Consider the following 17,501-nt stretch of genomic DNA (forward strand, 5'->3'; position numbering starts at 1 on the left):
ATTTTTTGAGTAACTAGTTTCACGCATGCAAACTACGTTTCTCTTTAGTTTTTAGAAAAGAAGATTCCAACACTCCCACTTTTAATTACGTCCTGAGGGGTTCAAAGTTAATTTCAGATGATCCATCGACATGTTCAGTTCCGATTTATACTTTATCATGAACAAACAGAGAATTAATTAACGGAATGATAAAGCAAATACAGAACTGACCTGTTCTAAGCGTTTTCCAAGTGAAGAGATGTAGACTTAATTATTGCTTAATTAACGGAAAGTAATGAAGTTTGCTTTCAAGCCTTGTCCCTTAGTTTCACAAATATTTGCTCAGTGTCTTTGGGCCCGAATCAAAGCAAATAAATAAAAAACCCAAGCAACACAATACGTTTTCCTTACCTAACGATGTTGCACTCAAACAATTACCATTGTAGTGTTATAAAGTGTTAAATAAAACTGAACATGATCACACAGGAATTCACTTTATAAACGAAATATGTGAATTTCTCACGATTGGATCATTTTATTCAGATAATAATTGCATAAATTTTACGCAAGGCGATGTGATACAAACGGATGTAACGGTATCAAAAAACTTCATTCTGAAGGTCCTCAGTGCAAATGTTTTTGTTAAATTCTCTAATAATACATTACAAAATTGTTATTATCATTAGTCTGATCGTGTGTGCAGAATCTAGCCTTGACTATCAATTTATTCGACAAAAACCGATATTCGTGAGCAAATTAAGTTTAAAACTGCGAGCTTTTTTAGGACGAATTTGTTGAAAAGAAGTCCTTTGCGTGTTGCGTTCACAATGTGTCAAGGGCGAAGATTGTAACTAAACTGATAATTATTTTCGTCTTCTTTGTCTATACTCTCCTCCGTCACATTACATAAAATGTTTCATTGAAATAAATGTAAATGGGGACTCCTCCATTCATCTTTATTCATATTTAAGTTGATTGTATGTGTTGTATAGGCGTACAGTTCCTATTTATTATTAAAATATGACATCATGTTAATTCAAAATCAATAAAGAATGTTTGCAGCCAGCTTATTTAACTTGTAAAATATAAATAAGTATTCCCGGTACGTACAGTTAGGATCCTGTCTTATGATGCGAAAACGCTCAAAAAATTCGAAAACAGTTTTCTCTTTATTCTCTGAATAATTTATATAAAATCTCAAAAGTGGTTGTTATTAGGAGCGGATTTTTTCCCAAAGAATAAAGAGAATTTTATAATATGTAAATAAGAAAATTCCTGTTGGTATAGGTTTTAAGATCTTTCGGAATTTCTTTTTTTACAGCGCTTAATTTTGTTGTTCGTGAGTCAACATTCCCATCTCTGATTTGATTTTGACGCTTTGTTTCATTAATTCAAGGTTACATGTTTCTTTTTATAACAATTTTAATTTCACAGTTGTTTTTCTCACACTGAATATATTTGTTAAAAAAACTTTTCCACTAAGGCGGCCGTTTATATTTGTTTTGATTTCTTACCTATAAAATAATCTGTATAATACAGGGTGTCTCAAAATTCGCGAATTCCGAATTCAGAGCGTCGAGCTCGAAAAAATTCGCTCTTCCTGAAGAAGATATAAGCACTTTAATTTTGTTCAACACACAGCAGCCTTCATATCCACAGTGACAAAATACTATTCTAGCTACATCGCCGTTCCATTTTTAAGAAAAATTACAAAAATTTAGGATTTTTTTTACTCCAAAGTAAAGCTATTTTTCAAAAAGATGTTTTACGTTATTATTTTCCACAATCATCTACACCATAAATAACAATAAACACTGAACTTTTCAGCATGTATTTGAAGAAAACGCACTTCAAATAGTGCACCTTCAGACCAATGTATCTTTGTGGGGGGAGTCCTGATTTTTTTTTAATTTCCATATTTGGACTACTGAAGTGATCCCCTACAACGATCTAAATTTGGAATTCGCGAATTTTGAGACACCCTGTATAATAAACTAAAAAAATGTATCTGTATTATGTTATTAGGAGTAAAAATGAAGCTTTATGTGCTCAGGCTGGTAGTTCAGCTGTCGAACGAAGTGAGCACTTCAGCTTTCAATATGTTAGATTCAGAAACGAATTTGTTAAAATTTATTTAGCTGGTTTACTTTATCTGCTACTTTCAGTGGAGGTAATAACAACATGCTCCTATTAATCTACGCTTTAAAAAAGCACAACAATTGACGGTTTCCAACGCCTGCCCAGCCCAGGATTTCATTTGAACGCGCGATAGAATTTGGAGCTTCGGCGAAATTTTTAGAAACCAGTAACAGTGCTAAAAGTGAATTTTATTTAGACGTAGTAAGTTTTTCCGAGAAAATTGGCAATAACTTTGCTCTGGGCTCGTAACGTAAATTTCCTCCGAGCAATTACCTCCTCATTCGTGGTGTCGATGCACCTGTCTGGAATTCCATAGCTTCTGGCTCAATGCTGTTTCGTTTACAATTGCTTGGTAAAAAACGAAAAGGTTATAGATGATGTATTGCTAACATCGAATGAATTCAATTAAATGACAAAGAAATACAATTACGATCCCGACGTGAACTCCATCAAGTTGAAGGGTATTGGAATTATGTAATGAATTTCCGAGTTTTACCATACTGTTAACAATTGCGACAAGCGTCGCATCTAGCACAAAAGAACTAACTTTAAATTGTACTCTACCTGGTAGTATCCTATTAAAATAAACAAGGGACACGCAAGCAAAATATTCGTAAACTTAGAGCATTAATAGTGTGTCAGCTTCGAAGGACCGCAATGATAAATCGCTTGATCCTTTGTGACTGCTTTAAATCCAGTAAATTTGGACGGATCTGTGAATTTCTAGCCAGAGTAGAAAATATTTGGGCAACAATTCTAATACGATGATGGTTTCTTGAGACAGAAAGGGATTAGTTAGATCTGTTTGGTGGCAGATGGAGGATGTTGGGGTGAAGGTATTTGGCAAATTAACAACAACCCCCTAACAATTATAGAGAAGTTTCAAGAGGGATTGAAATTCGAATAACATGGATCGTTGCACCGACTAAAGGACTAATTCGGGCAAACTTGATATCGTACCGAATCTAAATCACCAATTTTCTTCCTGTTTCATATCTTGAAAGGCACTAAAGCGGAAGGAAATGTCACGACATTTGAAGAAATGTCTATCTAAAACGATAATCGTGTTTTAACGATATCCAATGCAATTTTTTATCTGTAATGATTTACGAGCGAATCGATACACTGACACTGACAAAAATTAATTTGCTTGCTGACGAAAGTGTGATCGATTGTGTTCGCGTTATTATTTCCTTCAGGATAATGCAGAGAAATTGTTTAGGCTTTTACTTGATCGCAGACGCTTTCTCTTTAAAATTTATTTCGTGCTGCATTACGACATCTGGCTTCTGTTACACAGGTCCCTACCAATAATTAATTGTTATTAATTACCTACTAACACAGCAACGATTAAAATATTATTCCCATCCATCAATACCCAGTTTAAATATTTTACTATCATAGTTTCTATTTTCTCTAATAAATTATTACGGTTGTGCCATACATTTTTTAACGTCGCATCGCCTTTGATTGATTAATAATTTATTTTATTGATGCAAATTTAAATAGTTGTTGTGTCAACACCTACCAAATGATAAATAAATTATCAAGCGAATGCACAACTACTTCCTCGTCAATTGAAGTATCATTAACTTTCGTTTTTAGATTCGATCATATTTTTTTTAGTTTCAGTCGGATTGAAAATTTCACCCGACAAATTATCGCTTCGTATTGATTTATTAGCGAATTATCGAAGATCAGCAAAGTACTGATTTATCTTGAAATTTTAGGCAAATAGCGCCAACTGGAGTTTCACTTGGAAAAAGTCAATTACCAATACAAAATTGCAAACACACTAAACAAATATCAATTAGGGCGCATCATTCAAAACATTTTTTGTAAAAATATAATTTAATAAAGCAAACGAGCAATTGCAAATGTTGTCTTAACGTTTACAATCAACATACATTTTGTTTTTCAAAAGCTACACGTGAAATGAAAGGGTTTTGTTATTTTGTTGCCAGCAGAAGAATATTTTATTGGTACAAAAAAAGATTGTGGTCAATAACAGTTCTGTAGTTTGTGACGTTTGTTATGTAATAACGACTGAAACTATGACTTAAGACGCGTAAATTTTTTGTTCGTCCTACCTGTTTTACAACAACAACAAGAGTCAAACATGGCGCGCAACGGTTTTGATTGATGAGTCATTGTATTCAGAATTTTTTTACGGGTCCGATGAGGCAAAGAGCCAAAATAGCGTAAGTAAAAAAATTACCCATAACTAACACAAGTTAAGTGGGCGTAGAAAATGATATTAACATATTCAGATTCCCGGAGCTGTTTTGCATAAAGTACGGAATCTCATTGTAATTCCGAGCGCAGGGTAAGAAAGTTGTTGGAATTTTTCTCATGTGACAATTATAACAAGAATGGTAAGCGACAGTCGATGGTCACCAAAATGTGATCGCGTTTTACGCTTCCATTTCGAAATGGTGCAGAACCGGATCACTTGAATAAGATTAAACATTCGTATTTTATATTGTGATAAGGTTTATCGTGTTTATCGACACTCTTCCAGCTCGATCTCTCCTTTGGTGTTTATTATAAAATGGTAGTGGATCGATCGGCGAACGTGACAGGAAATCGGAAATGTTCCTAAAACGGAAAATAGCATCGCACTCTTAACAAACAAATCAGATGGGAGATATCTAGGGAGATATCGCTCCGAGTCCGGGCCCCAGCGATAACTACTTACAGTAGATCTTCGGGAAACAAAATTTTGTTAAAAAGATGAATACGCGACTAGGGAGGAAAAGCTTAGGAGTTTAAATATGTGCGGTAAGAAACCGAAAAACTTTGATAAAGCATAAACAAAAAATTATAGCATTTTTTGAGTATTTAAAATAATTGTGAAAATGTGTTTTCTTAGATATCTGTATAAGTAAAAGAAGAATTTTTTCATTATACGAGATATTCTATCCATTTTAATTTAATCAAACTGATGGTTATTTGATTGTTCAAATTTAAATAAACTTTGCATAATCTTCTGCGCTAGCTGAGGCTGGTAAACAAGTGGATCTATAAATTTCCTAACCATTTATACTCTGTTTGGTTTATTTTTAAATTGTATTTTTTTAGAGAGTAAAAGTTATAAATCTTCCATTGGATTTGTCATAGAATTTTTAAGCTTCAAAGAAGAGCACTTCAAATTATTTGAAATGTTGGTATCCCAGATGATTGTAGACAATATATCACTAGAATATATAATTTTCTTCTGTATCCAAAATTAAGTAAACCATAACTTGAAAACACGAGAACTATTCTATATTCTATACCGTACAAGTGTGTTTTCTTATAAATATGTCACGCGTGTAACCTACGTGGCCGTTAGCCCAAATGGGGTACTTTCTCAAGCAACTGATGAACATCACAAACATGTACCATTGTTCCAAACAACAATAATAGTGTAAAAATTATTTTATGTCATTTCAAAGTGACGTTTTATGAAAAACTACCCGAGAGAAGGTCATGCGCAGTTACTATGGTGAATTAATATTTGGTTAAGACAAAGAAAAGTCGAAAAAAATCCTTTTTGAGATGCAAGAAAATCTTTTTTTTCTGCAAAAAGTCAAAGAAGCTGTAATAACTTAGAGTCGAAAAGGTGCTACGAAAAAGAATTTCATTGATTTGATGAATCGAGAATAATTAAAAGTTACTAGTAGGTAAATTATGTTTTTAATGCACTAGTGTGTTATGACCCACTTTAAGGATCTAAAATCGACCTAATTATAACTAGAAATTGTTGGATAAGATTCTTCAATAATGTAATACCAGAATAATTTAAAACCTTAAATAGTAACATTGATGATTTTTTTAACCCATTCAGATCGTACGAAAAGAATAGAATCTTTTTGTTTTTTCCCTGAATTTAAGTATAATAATGTTAATACATAATTGAATGAATATTTTTATTAGTACTTTTTTATCATTACGAAGTAAAGTTGACGTGTGTAAAATATTTGACAGAAATAAACAAAACTTGTGTTTAAGTCAAATATGTAACAAACAGAAAAAAAAACAGCAATATCTGATACGACATTGCTGACTATTATTGTCAAACGCCAAGAAAATTTGTTTTTAATTTCTTTGGAGAAAGAAGAATTAAATATGTATGTAGGTATGTAGTTTTGGAAATCGATACTACCAATTTATACTACATGATAAAAATTATCGGTTTTCTCCCGAACAAGCATTTAGACAAGCGAGATTTATGAAAGAAGCTGAATATTACAAAAATGCCTAGCTAATTTTTATGAGATTATCTTTGTAAATAAACTGAAAGCGTCAGATGCGAAACAACCAGAATCGGTAAAAATAGAAACAAGAAATTCTTGTCGCGGCAAAAAATAACTGATGGATCTTGCCAGAAAAAAGTTTATTCAAATTTCAACAAAATTTGAGCAAAAACTTTTAAGGAATTAAGGAATGCCTCTTTCAATTAATAAAACATTTATAACTATCCAAGAATCTTGTTGTTGTGTTTGGTGTTTATCGACACCTTTAACAATACACTGACACAAAAAACACCAATCACGCACAATAAAAATATTGGCACGTACTTCACTTTGACATGTGTTAACTCATTGTTCTGGTGACACCAACCGTGTTGGTATCATGCATCATATTTTTGTTCGCGTATTCTGGCCTTTTTAGGGATGTATTGTTAAAGATTAAAAGATATGAAAAATTAGTGAAGGAGCAAAATTGGGATCGAATAAAAATGAAATCGCCAGATATTGCCAACTCGGCAAAATGCTCAACTTCTCGTTCCCTATCTAATTGAAATTGTTATGATTCAAATTCAAAAATATGAAAAACTTCAAGTCTTCAACGAGGGGAAGAAGTTATCAAGGAATTATCGTGGAGGTAGTTCCAAATAAAAGTTATAATTTTTTTTAGGTAACGAGAACTAGAGAAACGGTGAAGCGTGCGCAACCCAGTTAGCTAAGAGATCAGAAGTGTGATATTTTTTTAAGATATCTCTTTGGGGATCCGGACACATGCGATAATTGCTTCGTAGAGCAGTAGATCAGATATGCGCATCACAAATAGTCGACAGACGTGATACAAACGCCCGCAAATCCTGTGCCATTATCAGATCACAGGCTTGCGTTAACACGCGAATGCAAAGCCTCCGACCGATCCTTTTGCGTATAAATGATAATACAAGCATTCGCCTATTGTTTCGGTGACATTTGTATTGTGCATTGTATGTACGGAGCGAGGCCGCCACCAACGCCCGCCGTCGGACGATAGCGCCGCCGCCACAGGACCGTCTATTAAAATAAAGTATTTGGACGTATAGATTATACCGGCCAGCGTTACAAATCACTGAGCGTGAGCTAGATTAGGGATAGCATAATAGCTAGGACGGCATAGAACGAACGAAACACCGGAGATTTAAATATCCGACACCCTGTCCTTTAATGCCCCACTATCAACATAAATTACCCCTCAAAGTTTCAGGCTATTTAAATGCTGAAACACTACCCAACAACTCGAGCGGAACGTCATGCTTAAAATACAGATTAGGCTGATTGATTTTCGCCCCATGGACACAGAATTGCGCTATTTGTATCGAATGTTTTGTGATTAATAGGAAGACGATTTATCTCTATCATCATTTTCTAAATTCTGGATTGAGCCTTTCGACGCCGCCGCCGCCGCCGCTTTTCACCCTCTCTTACCCTACATGTCTGTCATCATTTATTTTACTTTGCCGTTGCCAATATCATGCAAATGTTAATAGCTGTCAGTAAATTTCTACGTTTACGTCTGTTCTATTTGAAGGATTTTAGAGGCCAAGTTCAAAGAGATTACTCAAACTCCATAAAAGGAAAGCGACATTAGCATACTATCGCCAGTATTATGTTAGCTTATCCCAAACAGCTAAAATCCCAACACATTACACGAAATAAACATAAACCAATCTATAATTATTAGTATTACCATCAAGATCTGCTAAATATAAACTAGCACACCCGAAAGTACTCAAGTGAAAATTTATGCGTGCATTGTGATTAAAAGGCCATAAATCTGGGTTGTGTGAGTAAGTGTGAATAACAAATCTATCAATACATTTTAAGGAGTACGTGAGGTACGCCCGAAGATTATTACACTTCAAGTGTCAAGGTGGAATCGAATTTTAATAATGATTTGACATTTAAATGTTTCGGTAACGATCACACGATTTTCTTTCAATGGGTTGCAACAAAAGGAACACGAATTTAATAATAAAGATCCGCAAGATATAATCTACTAAATCTTTCTTACAATCGAAACACGCTCAAATCGACGACTATAACTAACATTCTAAATTCATTTTTAATTGCTTAGTGGACAGCATAATAATCAAATAAATAAAAGAGCGTATGAATATAAAAACACTACTTTAAATATTGTATAAGAATTTGTAGTTGCTGATTGCATAACAAAAAAACAGGATAAGAAACTAGTAAAAGTTAAGATGAAATAAGAAGTAAAAAAAAACTCAAATGAACGAGAAGGGATGTAAAAAACATTCGTTTATAAGCTAAAGAAATAACAAAATATTCACTAGAAAAATATATAGGCTCGATACTTTTCAAACTTTTGTCTTCGAGTTTTTGGAATACAGAAGAAATGTTAACAGTTTTAAAAATTTTTGTCTATTTAATTCTCTGTTTGAATCCATTTAATTCAAAAACCAATGGATCGATTTTCTTCAGAAGAAGTTTACTAGAAAGACGAAATTCTTGACTTGTAAGTCAGAAAACTACGCTGTAACGATAAATATGTACTGCACATATAATGTGTAGTGAGCTCGCCTCGCTTATTTCTGTTTCGTCAGTTTAGATCCAATTGTAAAGGGCGTGCGGTAGAGTTACCTTATGTTTAATTTTTTTTTACGTTGCAATTTTTAATGTATGTAATACTTATTTTAATTTCTGTATGACCTAAAATACGATTAATTTATAATTATTTTAATTTCTTATTTGGCAGGTTAAACAAGTTGATTTTTTAAACGGGTTTAAATTTAGGGCAGCTATTTATTTTTCTTTCACAACACTTCAATAGCTAATACGGGACAGCTTAAGCAGCAAGTTACACGAAGCTTTCGAGAAGCTTTCAACGTGATATTGACGTTGTCACATTCCTCAACATACGTGAGCAAATCCTGGGGCAAAAACAATCAATGCAAACTCCAATATTTCAACAAATGAAGCAGTGCCACTGATATTTGCATCACAATCAAAATGTAGTTAAGACAAAGATATAGTGGAGGACTTGCAATACTCATCACACAGATAATGTCACCAACAGACGAGGGAAATAATTCTTTACCAAACAGATTTCACCAAGCAGTTACATTCCGAAACTGCCATTGACGTCAGTAAAATTGATCGAATGAATACGTCGGATCTGACAACTCTTCGTACTGACTTAAATCGACTCTATGCAAAGAAGTGGGATACAAAGCTACATCACGATTAAATGTTAAAAATGTTAAAAGCAAAATAAAATTTATAACAGTAGCTTTTCTACCGTTAGTGAACAATTTTTATAATGAATTAAACTTAAAAAAGCCTAAAAAGTTAACACCAACCAGGGGTGAATTAAACTCAGATATATTTATTCATCACCTTGATCTGGGTAGATTTTTTGCACAATTACTACAGTTCAGCTTATCCTTAAAAACAAGGTTTGCACTTTTTTCCCCATCGTGTGTCTGTTGGGCACGAAATTAAACCCCTTGACAATAAGAGCCCCCCAAAACATAACCTCTCTGAATATTGATCGTTGGATTGATTTATAAACAAGCTGCGTGCTCACCGTTGAATAAAGGCGCGGGAGTTTTAAATCTCATTGTTTCATTGCACTAACTGAGGAAATTCTTTTACAACCGACAGGTCACACATAATTAACTGCTTTATGAAAATCAAGATTTCAACGTTCTCAAAATCACTAACTTAACTTTTAAGACTGACATCTGATAATTGAAATCTTAACGAATTGCCAACTGAAATTTTTGGTCACAGTCAACTCTAATTTTTTTTTCGACCTCACGATATTTACCAAATCAACAAAGCGGAATTTTTATGTTTGCTGTATTTTAAAGAAAAATTACCCTTGTGTTAAGATATTTTTCAGATAAATTTATTTAATATATAAAAACCAACCGCTGACTCTTTGCAGATAATTTGAATTCTATAATTTTACAGCTCGACTCGTCAGAGTCACGTGAAAATCCTATAGCAACAGTTTTTCGGGATTATGGTGAAGCGCTTTTAATAGACAAAGATTGTTGCGTTGTAACAAGAGCTACAGCTTTTGTCGCATTTCTTTGCTGCTTCCAGGACCTCTTTATTCAACTTTGCGCATCCTTCATAGCCCAAGCTACAATGGGCAAGCTGTATATAACGGGTGACTATTAAAATTTTCACTTAGGGTTGGCTACGGATCATTCTTTGTTTTCCGTTGCACCTTAGACACTGACAAGTTTAACATTTCAAAAGTTTAACATTTCGCGCCGTTATGTTGATGCCGCCAAAAATTTATAGGTTATGTTTCAATTGTACTCAAGGTGTACTGACTGACATTTGTCGTTCGTTCTTGCGTGTTGCTAAAGTAACAGAAAAAATAAAAACTCGTTCAAAGTCAACTCCAAGTGAAAATTTTAATTGTCACTCGTTATATTCACCTGGCTATATTGGAGCAAACTTTTTATTTGCCACATGTGGCTTCAAGTACTCACAATTTGTTCCCAATGATGGTACTTAATGACGATGCTGTAGTAGCGGAGGTAAATGAGTAGCTTCTGTATCAGTGACAATAATTTTGTGCTTTGTTTGTCGATAAAAAGTACATAATTATAAAATATCAAAAATTTAATTTTGTAATTAATTTAATTTGCGTTGCTAATTTTTACAATAGGAACCGTATTACATGCGTAGCTTAGCTTGGAATTTCTTTGATGATTAGTAAAGCTTTATTAGGAAAGAATTTCCAGACTTTTTCTGAACCTTCCTAGAAGTGATTGCAAAGCTTTAGGAGTTAATAAGCTCTTTGTCTCGTAACTGTGTCGTTAAGCATTAAATCGATACGTATAATTTAGTTATTGTACTGAAAGAAGCAGTATAAATTTTAGTATAGTTTAATAGAAAATAACGCATTGTTCTCAGTTATGTTTTTTGTTGAAATGTATGCGTCGACAGACTTCAGTGCAAGTTACATTACACTTTATTGTTGTCGAAAAAGCCATTAAGTTTTGACAGTACAGTAATAGTAAAGCAGTTCTTCATCGAGCTTACAAGTCAGAAAGTGTGGTACAACAATAAAGACACTTCGGCCGAGATATCGGGGCGTGAAACAATAGTCCTGTTTATTGTTTGGCAGCGCCTAAGTTCTTGTATCTAATGGAAGCAAAGTGTCCTTGTGTTTGAGAAAGGATCCCTTCGACTTTCATGGTTCACCGAACGCTGAAACGGACGTGTTCCTGCATTCCTTTTTCAAATTACTTGAATTCAACTTGTGTACAACAGTTACTTCTAGGATCGGCAGAAAAGTCGCCAGTCAAGAGAGATATCTTGATGAAACACGTCGCGGTGGGGACAGATTATTTTGCAATTTCGGCGGCACCAGAAGTGGGGAATTGTAAATTAATTTGTGGGCTAATTACATTTTAACAAGGCACTTGGCAAGTTTGCATAATCAAGATAGGTATATGTTGATGAGAAAACGAGTGTCGGGATGTTGTATATTGTTTTAGCGCGGATTCGGCGCACGAGAAGTACGTGGTTGTGACGTCGAGGAGGTTCTACGCGAATTGAGTAATTTTCATGCAGATCACATAAAACAATCAAAAGGTTTGCATCGTGAGCGACACAAGAGTCGAAATCACTTATGCCGGTGACATTTTCAAGCGAGTGATGATGCTGTTATCCGTAATTTACTTCTTTCCGAACGGCTGCATCGTTCTTGATGCGATTACATGTCAGGAGTCGGTCCCTCGATAATGTAATATACTAATCTAAATCAGAACCCATCATCAACTTTGAAAGCTCTGAGCTTTGAATTGAATTTCTGACCCTCCTACTGAAAGCTTTGGCCTCCAGTGATTCAGATTTGTCCTACTGAATATGTAATATGTTTGGAAATTGCTCCCTGCCATCTCTCCAAATGAATGGGGCATGCAACAAATGGAATTATGGAACACTCATGCCAATTTTCATTGATTGGCACTTTATCCGCCTCACTTCATCTGCACAACCCACAAAGCAACTCCGATCCGCAACGAAAACACATCTTGCCATCCCACGTCTTAAATTAATTAATTGCATATGGCAACATGCAGCGAACCTGAATTCCGATGCAACTCCGCACAACAATGCGCCTCCCAAATTAGCAACTCCGCAACGTTTCCTTTATGGCCGTCGGCGAAATGCTCGCATCAAATTTTCGTATTTATGAGAGGATTGTACTATTTCCAGAAAACACAATTAATTTGCATAAAACCAATGCCGGTCTGTTCGGTCGTAGAATTGACCAATTTTGTTCTCGGTTTTGAACGTCGAGCCATGGAACCAACAAAACTAATTTTTTTTAATTGGCTGCACTTGTGCCCGCTCGTTCCGGCTAAAATATGCAAATTATATCATACGGCGTACAGGACTGGCGCTAGTAAATAAGCGGAATTAAATCCTACGTCTATCTACATAATAAAGACCCTGCGCAACTTCAAAATGATAAAAATCAAAAGCTGCAACGTTCAAAAGTCAATAAATAACGAGCCCCAACAACAATCGCGTTTGAGTAACAGATGTGGTTAATATACTTGTGTGTGACTCATCCGAATTATTTTTCCACAATTTCTCCTCTAATAAAAATTTCCAAATAAATTTGAAACTCTTCCAGCTTTTCATTTGGCATTTGCAACATCATCCTCATTGGAACGTTAAAAGCTTCTAAATCTGAACGTGCAGCAACGCAGACATAAAAATTCAGTTGAAGTATGGGGATTTTGTGTTTTGATTTTTTGTTTAATCCATTATTCATACAACGCACTGTTGTTCTTTTATATTTATAACCAGACGAAATCATACAAATTAAAAATAAATATATAAATACTGCGACTATCTCTTTGTTCTTCACGGTACGTTCTTGTTTATTTTCGACAATTAATCAAAATTAATATCGTTTTTTGCAGCAAGCGACATTTTGATAACGACAATTCATACTTAACGACCTTAATTCGTCTTCATTAATGTCATTCCAAAGTTCAAACAAACCTCATCAACGTTCAACACATGTGAGAAACGCTTACACGCGTTCAACGTAATTCAAGTCTGGACGTCTTGCTGGTTGTTTCGATGTCACAACAACGAAATGGAGGTTCTGAAATTTTTTCAGCACCACTCGTTAATTATCGTTATTTGGTTCAGTTTTCAAGAAAAGAAGGATTTGCGCTTCCACTAACCAATTTAAGTGAACAGAAAATACAAAAACAAAATGAGCTACAGATTAAAACAAATCGATTTTATCGATGCCAGATGGAGTAACTTCAACGTCTAAAGTTTGCAAATCACGAACTGAAAAGTAAGGAAATGAATGATTTCAATTTTCTCGTCTGGCGTAAAACATTTTATTTCCAATATGCAAATTATCTTGGAGAAACTTTACTTCTGATTAACTTCTGAACTAGTTTAGTTATTGATTTGCTGCTAAATTAACATTGAACGCGAGAAAGGCTCTGCAAAAAAGCATAACTGTTGCTCCGTTTACTTATTTCATCTTAAAATTTGTATCTTGGCGATTTCGGCTAACGTTGGGGGCGCCACTGTTGAGAAATTGCAAGAGTCATACTCGGCTCGACCCGGCTTATGTTTGTGCTTTGTTTTCTAAAATAAATTGTTGCTTTTACGTAATTTTACGGTTTTTGTGATGGATTTTTTAAGATTACACAAAATTTTAGCTCATTTAGAGGCAACAGCAGAAAGCAGATGTGTTGTACTAGAAGGCGAAGAAGTGTTGTGTGCAAAGTTATTAATTTTATGCGGTGTTACTAAAATGGTGAAGTCAAGGTATTGATCTCGGTTGTATAAATGTTTTGTTATGAGTGGCAAATCATCAGGGTCCAGCAATTTTTTATAAACCAATAAATCATTTCAAAATATCACCTTAAAATAGTCTTCTTTTTTTAAATGTTTTCCACAGACCCTCATATAATTAGATGAAGGTTTTCCAATTAATAAAGCACTTTCCCATGCTTTGGTTCTCTCTACCCGGTCTTTAGAACCAGAAACATTTTCGATTAAAACATATTTTGGTTTTACGTCACACGTTTCAGCACGTGTTACAGCCAAAAACACAACAGTTTGTTTTGCCCATCTTATTTTTAAATAATACATTTTAATTAAACCGTCGTTTTGTTTTAAAAACACAAACCATTGGAATAACCTTGAATATGCCTTATAATTAGTACATATAATTCACACCAGATGTCTCACTGTTAACTGGAATCGCCAATGCTCTATTGGGTATTTAATATGCAGCTTTTATTTTCAGGATTTATTTAAAAAACAGAACAACACTGTTGTTGAAGAGGTATAAAGATGTTTATGATTTTCCTTTTAATATTTTTCTTTGGTTTAGACATTAGCGGAACCAATCATCTTCCAGAACTACATGCCTTGATTTTCAGTCATTGTATATTTATTTATTTATTAAAGTCCAGAGTACAGTTTTTAGCTAATTTATTCGCTCAACAAATCAGCAGAGTCAGTTGCTGAAAAATTGCCTAGACTTTATGCAGTAAATCGTTTCTATTTGATGTGCACTGCCAATTAAATGAGAACTGTAATTAATTTGTAACAAATGGTTCGCTCTACACAAAAATGATTATTGCAGACGGTTACAACGGAAATAAAATCAAAAAATAAATTGAGCGGAACTCAACGATTCATGCGGAAATTCAGTAAATAACAGACATTCAAAACAGAGCATTCTACTATAAAATTCGTTACTTTTTCCAACAATAAAAACAGTCTGCACGCCTTTTTGATGTCAACGGTATAAAATTTTGATGAGGCGACAAAAAATATGAAACAAATAGTTGAAATCTTGTTCGAATAATATTTGTGTTCAGCTGAAATGGCCCTTTAATGCGGCCATTAATTTAAACCGAGGACATTATTATCTACCTTTTATATAACAAATTTAAAAATGTGGTCGTAAAGTGGAAACAATCGTACGTAACGCCACTATAAACCATGCTTGGGAGATTTAAACGACACATTAAACAAACAGCAACATTAATCGAATTTACCGAGTGCCAATATGGCAATCTGTAATTTATGCGATTCCCAATATTCTGTTAGGATCTTGTAAATGCTAGTTTTGGTAATTATTAGGCAAATGCAGCATCGGTTACAGTATGCAAATGGCGTGTAGATACAATTTGGTCATAGGTCTAGTCGTAATTAAAGATTCATAATAGCAGGACTGCAGGATCGGCTAACTCAATTAGGACCATCTGCGGATCCTGTAACTTGTCATCGGGCTAACTTAATCCGGGACAGACTTAATCTTGATTCGATTATCTGGTGATCATCCTGATTGCCCTCCGATTCTGACCATGAGTCGCCTTTGGGATTTTTCCCAATTCAAAAGGGCCAAAGTAATTAAGCGCGCGGAGGTCACGAGCCCTCCCTGCGGAGCGCCGCCAAGTGTAAACACGCCTTCATATGAGGCTGTCGCCTGTATTGTGGCGGCGTTTTATGAAGGCAAGTAGCCGTCATTTGTGCTACGAAAATTTACCACCAGGATATTCCATCACATTATTTCCCCTACGTTATAGAGCAATAAACATAAAAAGGAAAACGGTATTCGAGGAAAACAATAACAGCTATTTCAGGAAGGTACGAGGATGATTAATGTCCTTTAATATAACGCTTTTAACGAAAAAGGAACCCCATTATGTTTAATGCCGCATAAAATATCATATTGTTTAATAAAATTAATCGTACAAGTGTCGAAAGGGCCGATCCTCCGGAAGCTCGCACTCAAACACACCTATTGCAATAATTGTCGGAGCTTTAACAAATCCAATTTGGGATTTTTTATACGAAAGAGTTTCACATTCGGAATCCGAAGCATTCGCATCTGCATGAAATATGACGGCGTAAGATATAAAACGCATAGGAATTTATAGACATATGCATATCCAAAGTAATATTTACGATCACAGAGTTATACACATTTTGACAATCGTAATTCAGTCATATGAGACAGTTTGATTTATGAAAGCCATAAACGAATTGTTCTTTTCCCGTATTTTCCGACCAGGCACTGTTTGTTTTGTTCATTTTTAATTGCACCTGAAATCCAGGAATCAAACAAAATCAATACCTCAATTCGCAGAGATCACAATATTTTTTCGTCATTTATCTGACCAGATCAATTTAATTTTAATACTGTCACGTTTGGGCTTAAAAATGATTTACCACTAATAAAAGAGCTTCGGGAATTTCCAATCCTGCAGAAATTTATCATCACTATACAGCGCGTCCCGAATTCGGAACTCACCGCGACCAGCTTATTATTACCCAGCGTGAAAAATTGCTTCTCTAAATCAACGATTTTCAAGAGTGAATTTAAATGCCTCGACACGAAGAAGTTAAAAAAGGTGCGCTTCCGCCAATAAATTTTATATTGAAAACTAAACACGAGACAGGATCATTGAAAATAAAATAAAATTCTGATTTATTGATGATGCGCCGGATTTATATATTTCACGATGTCACGTTTTATTAATTTCATAAAGAATCTTTAGAAGCGACAAAAGGCCAACTGAAATTATAAATGAACCAGATAACCTGGAATTTATAGTGCCGTTCGGTCTTAACTATGACAGTTTTATTATGGGACAATTTAGTATGCGGGTTTCTAGGATTTTCAACCTAATGTGGGACTCTTTACCCTACTTAATCCAACTATTTTCGGCGACAAACTCTCAACCGCATTTTATGTGACGTTATAAGATTAAATGTATCAAGAAGAAAATTCACGGCTCGGTCTGTATAACATTCATAACCTTCTAACATTAACTCACGCCTTAATTGTCCTATCGCTAAGGATCACTGAGGTTAGATGAAAACGCCTCTGCAAAGCGCTCCTTCAAAATTACACTGTCGAAATCTTGCACTTAATTATTATAATAAAAATATTTCTTAAATTACAGGCTTATTAAAAGAGCAACGCCTCTGAAAAGCACTTCTTCAAAAGCGCAAGGTCGAATTATTGCACACAATTATTATAATAAATATATCGTTTAAAATTACAACATAGTATTTAAAGAGCAACATACACAGTGAGTCCAAAAGTGTTCACCCTAAAACAGGTAG

The 17,501-nt window shown here is 34.5% G+C and overlaps 1 protein-coding gene across 5 annotated transcripts in view; it reads right to left on the minus strand.

Moving 5' to 3' along the window:
- Positions 1-17,501, minus strand: part of LOC138132897 (uncharacterized) — a 90,641-nt gene that overhangs the window by 35,498 nt on the left and 37,642 nt on the right. The window contains exon 1 of one of the 5 annotated variants that reach the window (XM_069050607.1): positions 391-422. The exons of the other annotated variants lie outside the window; for them this stretch is intronic. The gene's annotated coding sequence lies outside the window, so the exon portion shown is untranslated. Of the gene's footprint in view, positions 1-390; positions 423-17,501 lie in introns of those variants that run through there. 5 annotated transcript variants of the gene reach the window in all.

This window comes from Tenebrio molitor, chromosome 6 (genome assembly GCF_963966145.1).
Source record: "Tenebrio molitor chromosome 6, icTenMoli1.1, whole genome shotgun sequence".
Lineage (NCBI taxonomy): Eukaryota > Metazoa > Arthropoda > Insecta > Coleoptera > Tenebrionidae > Tenebrio > Tenebrio molitor.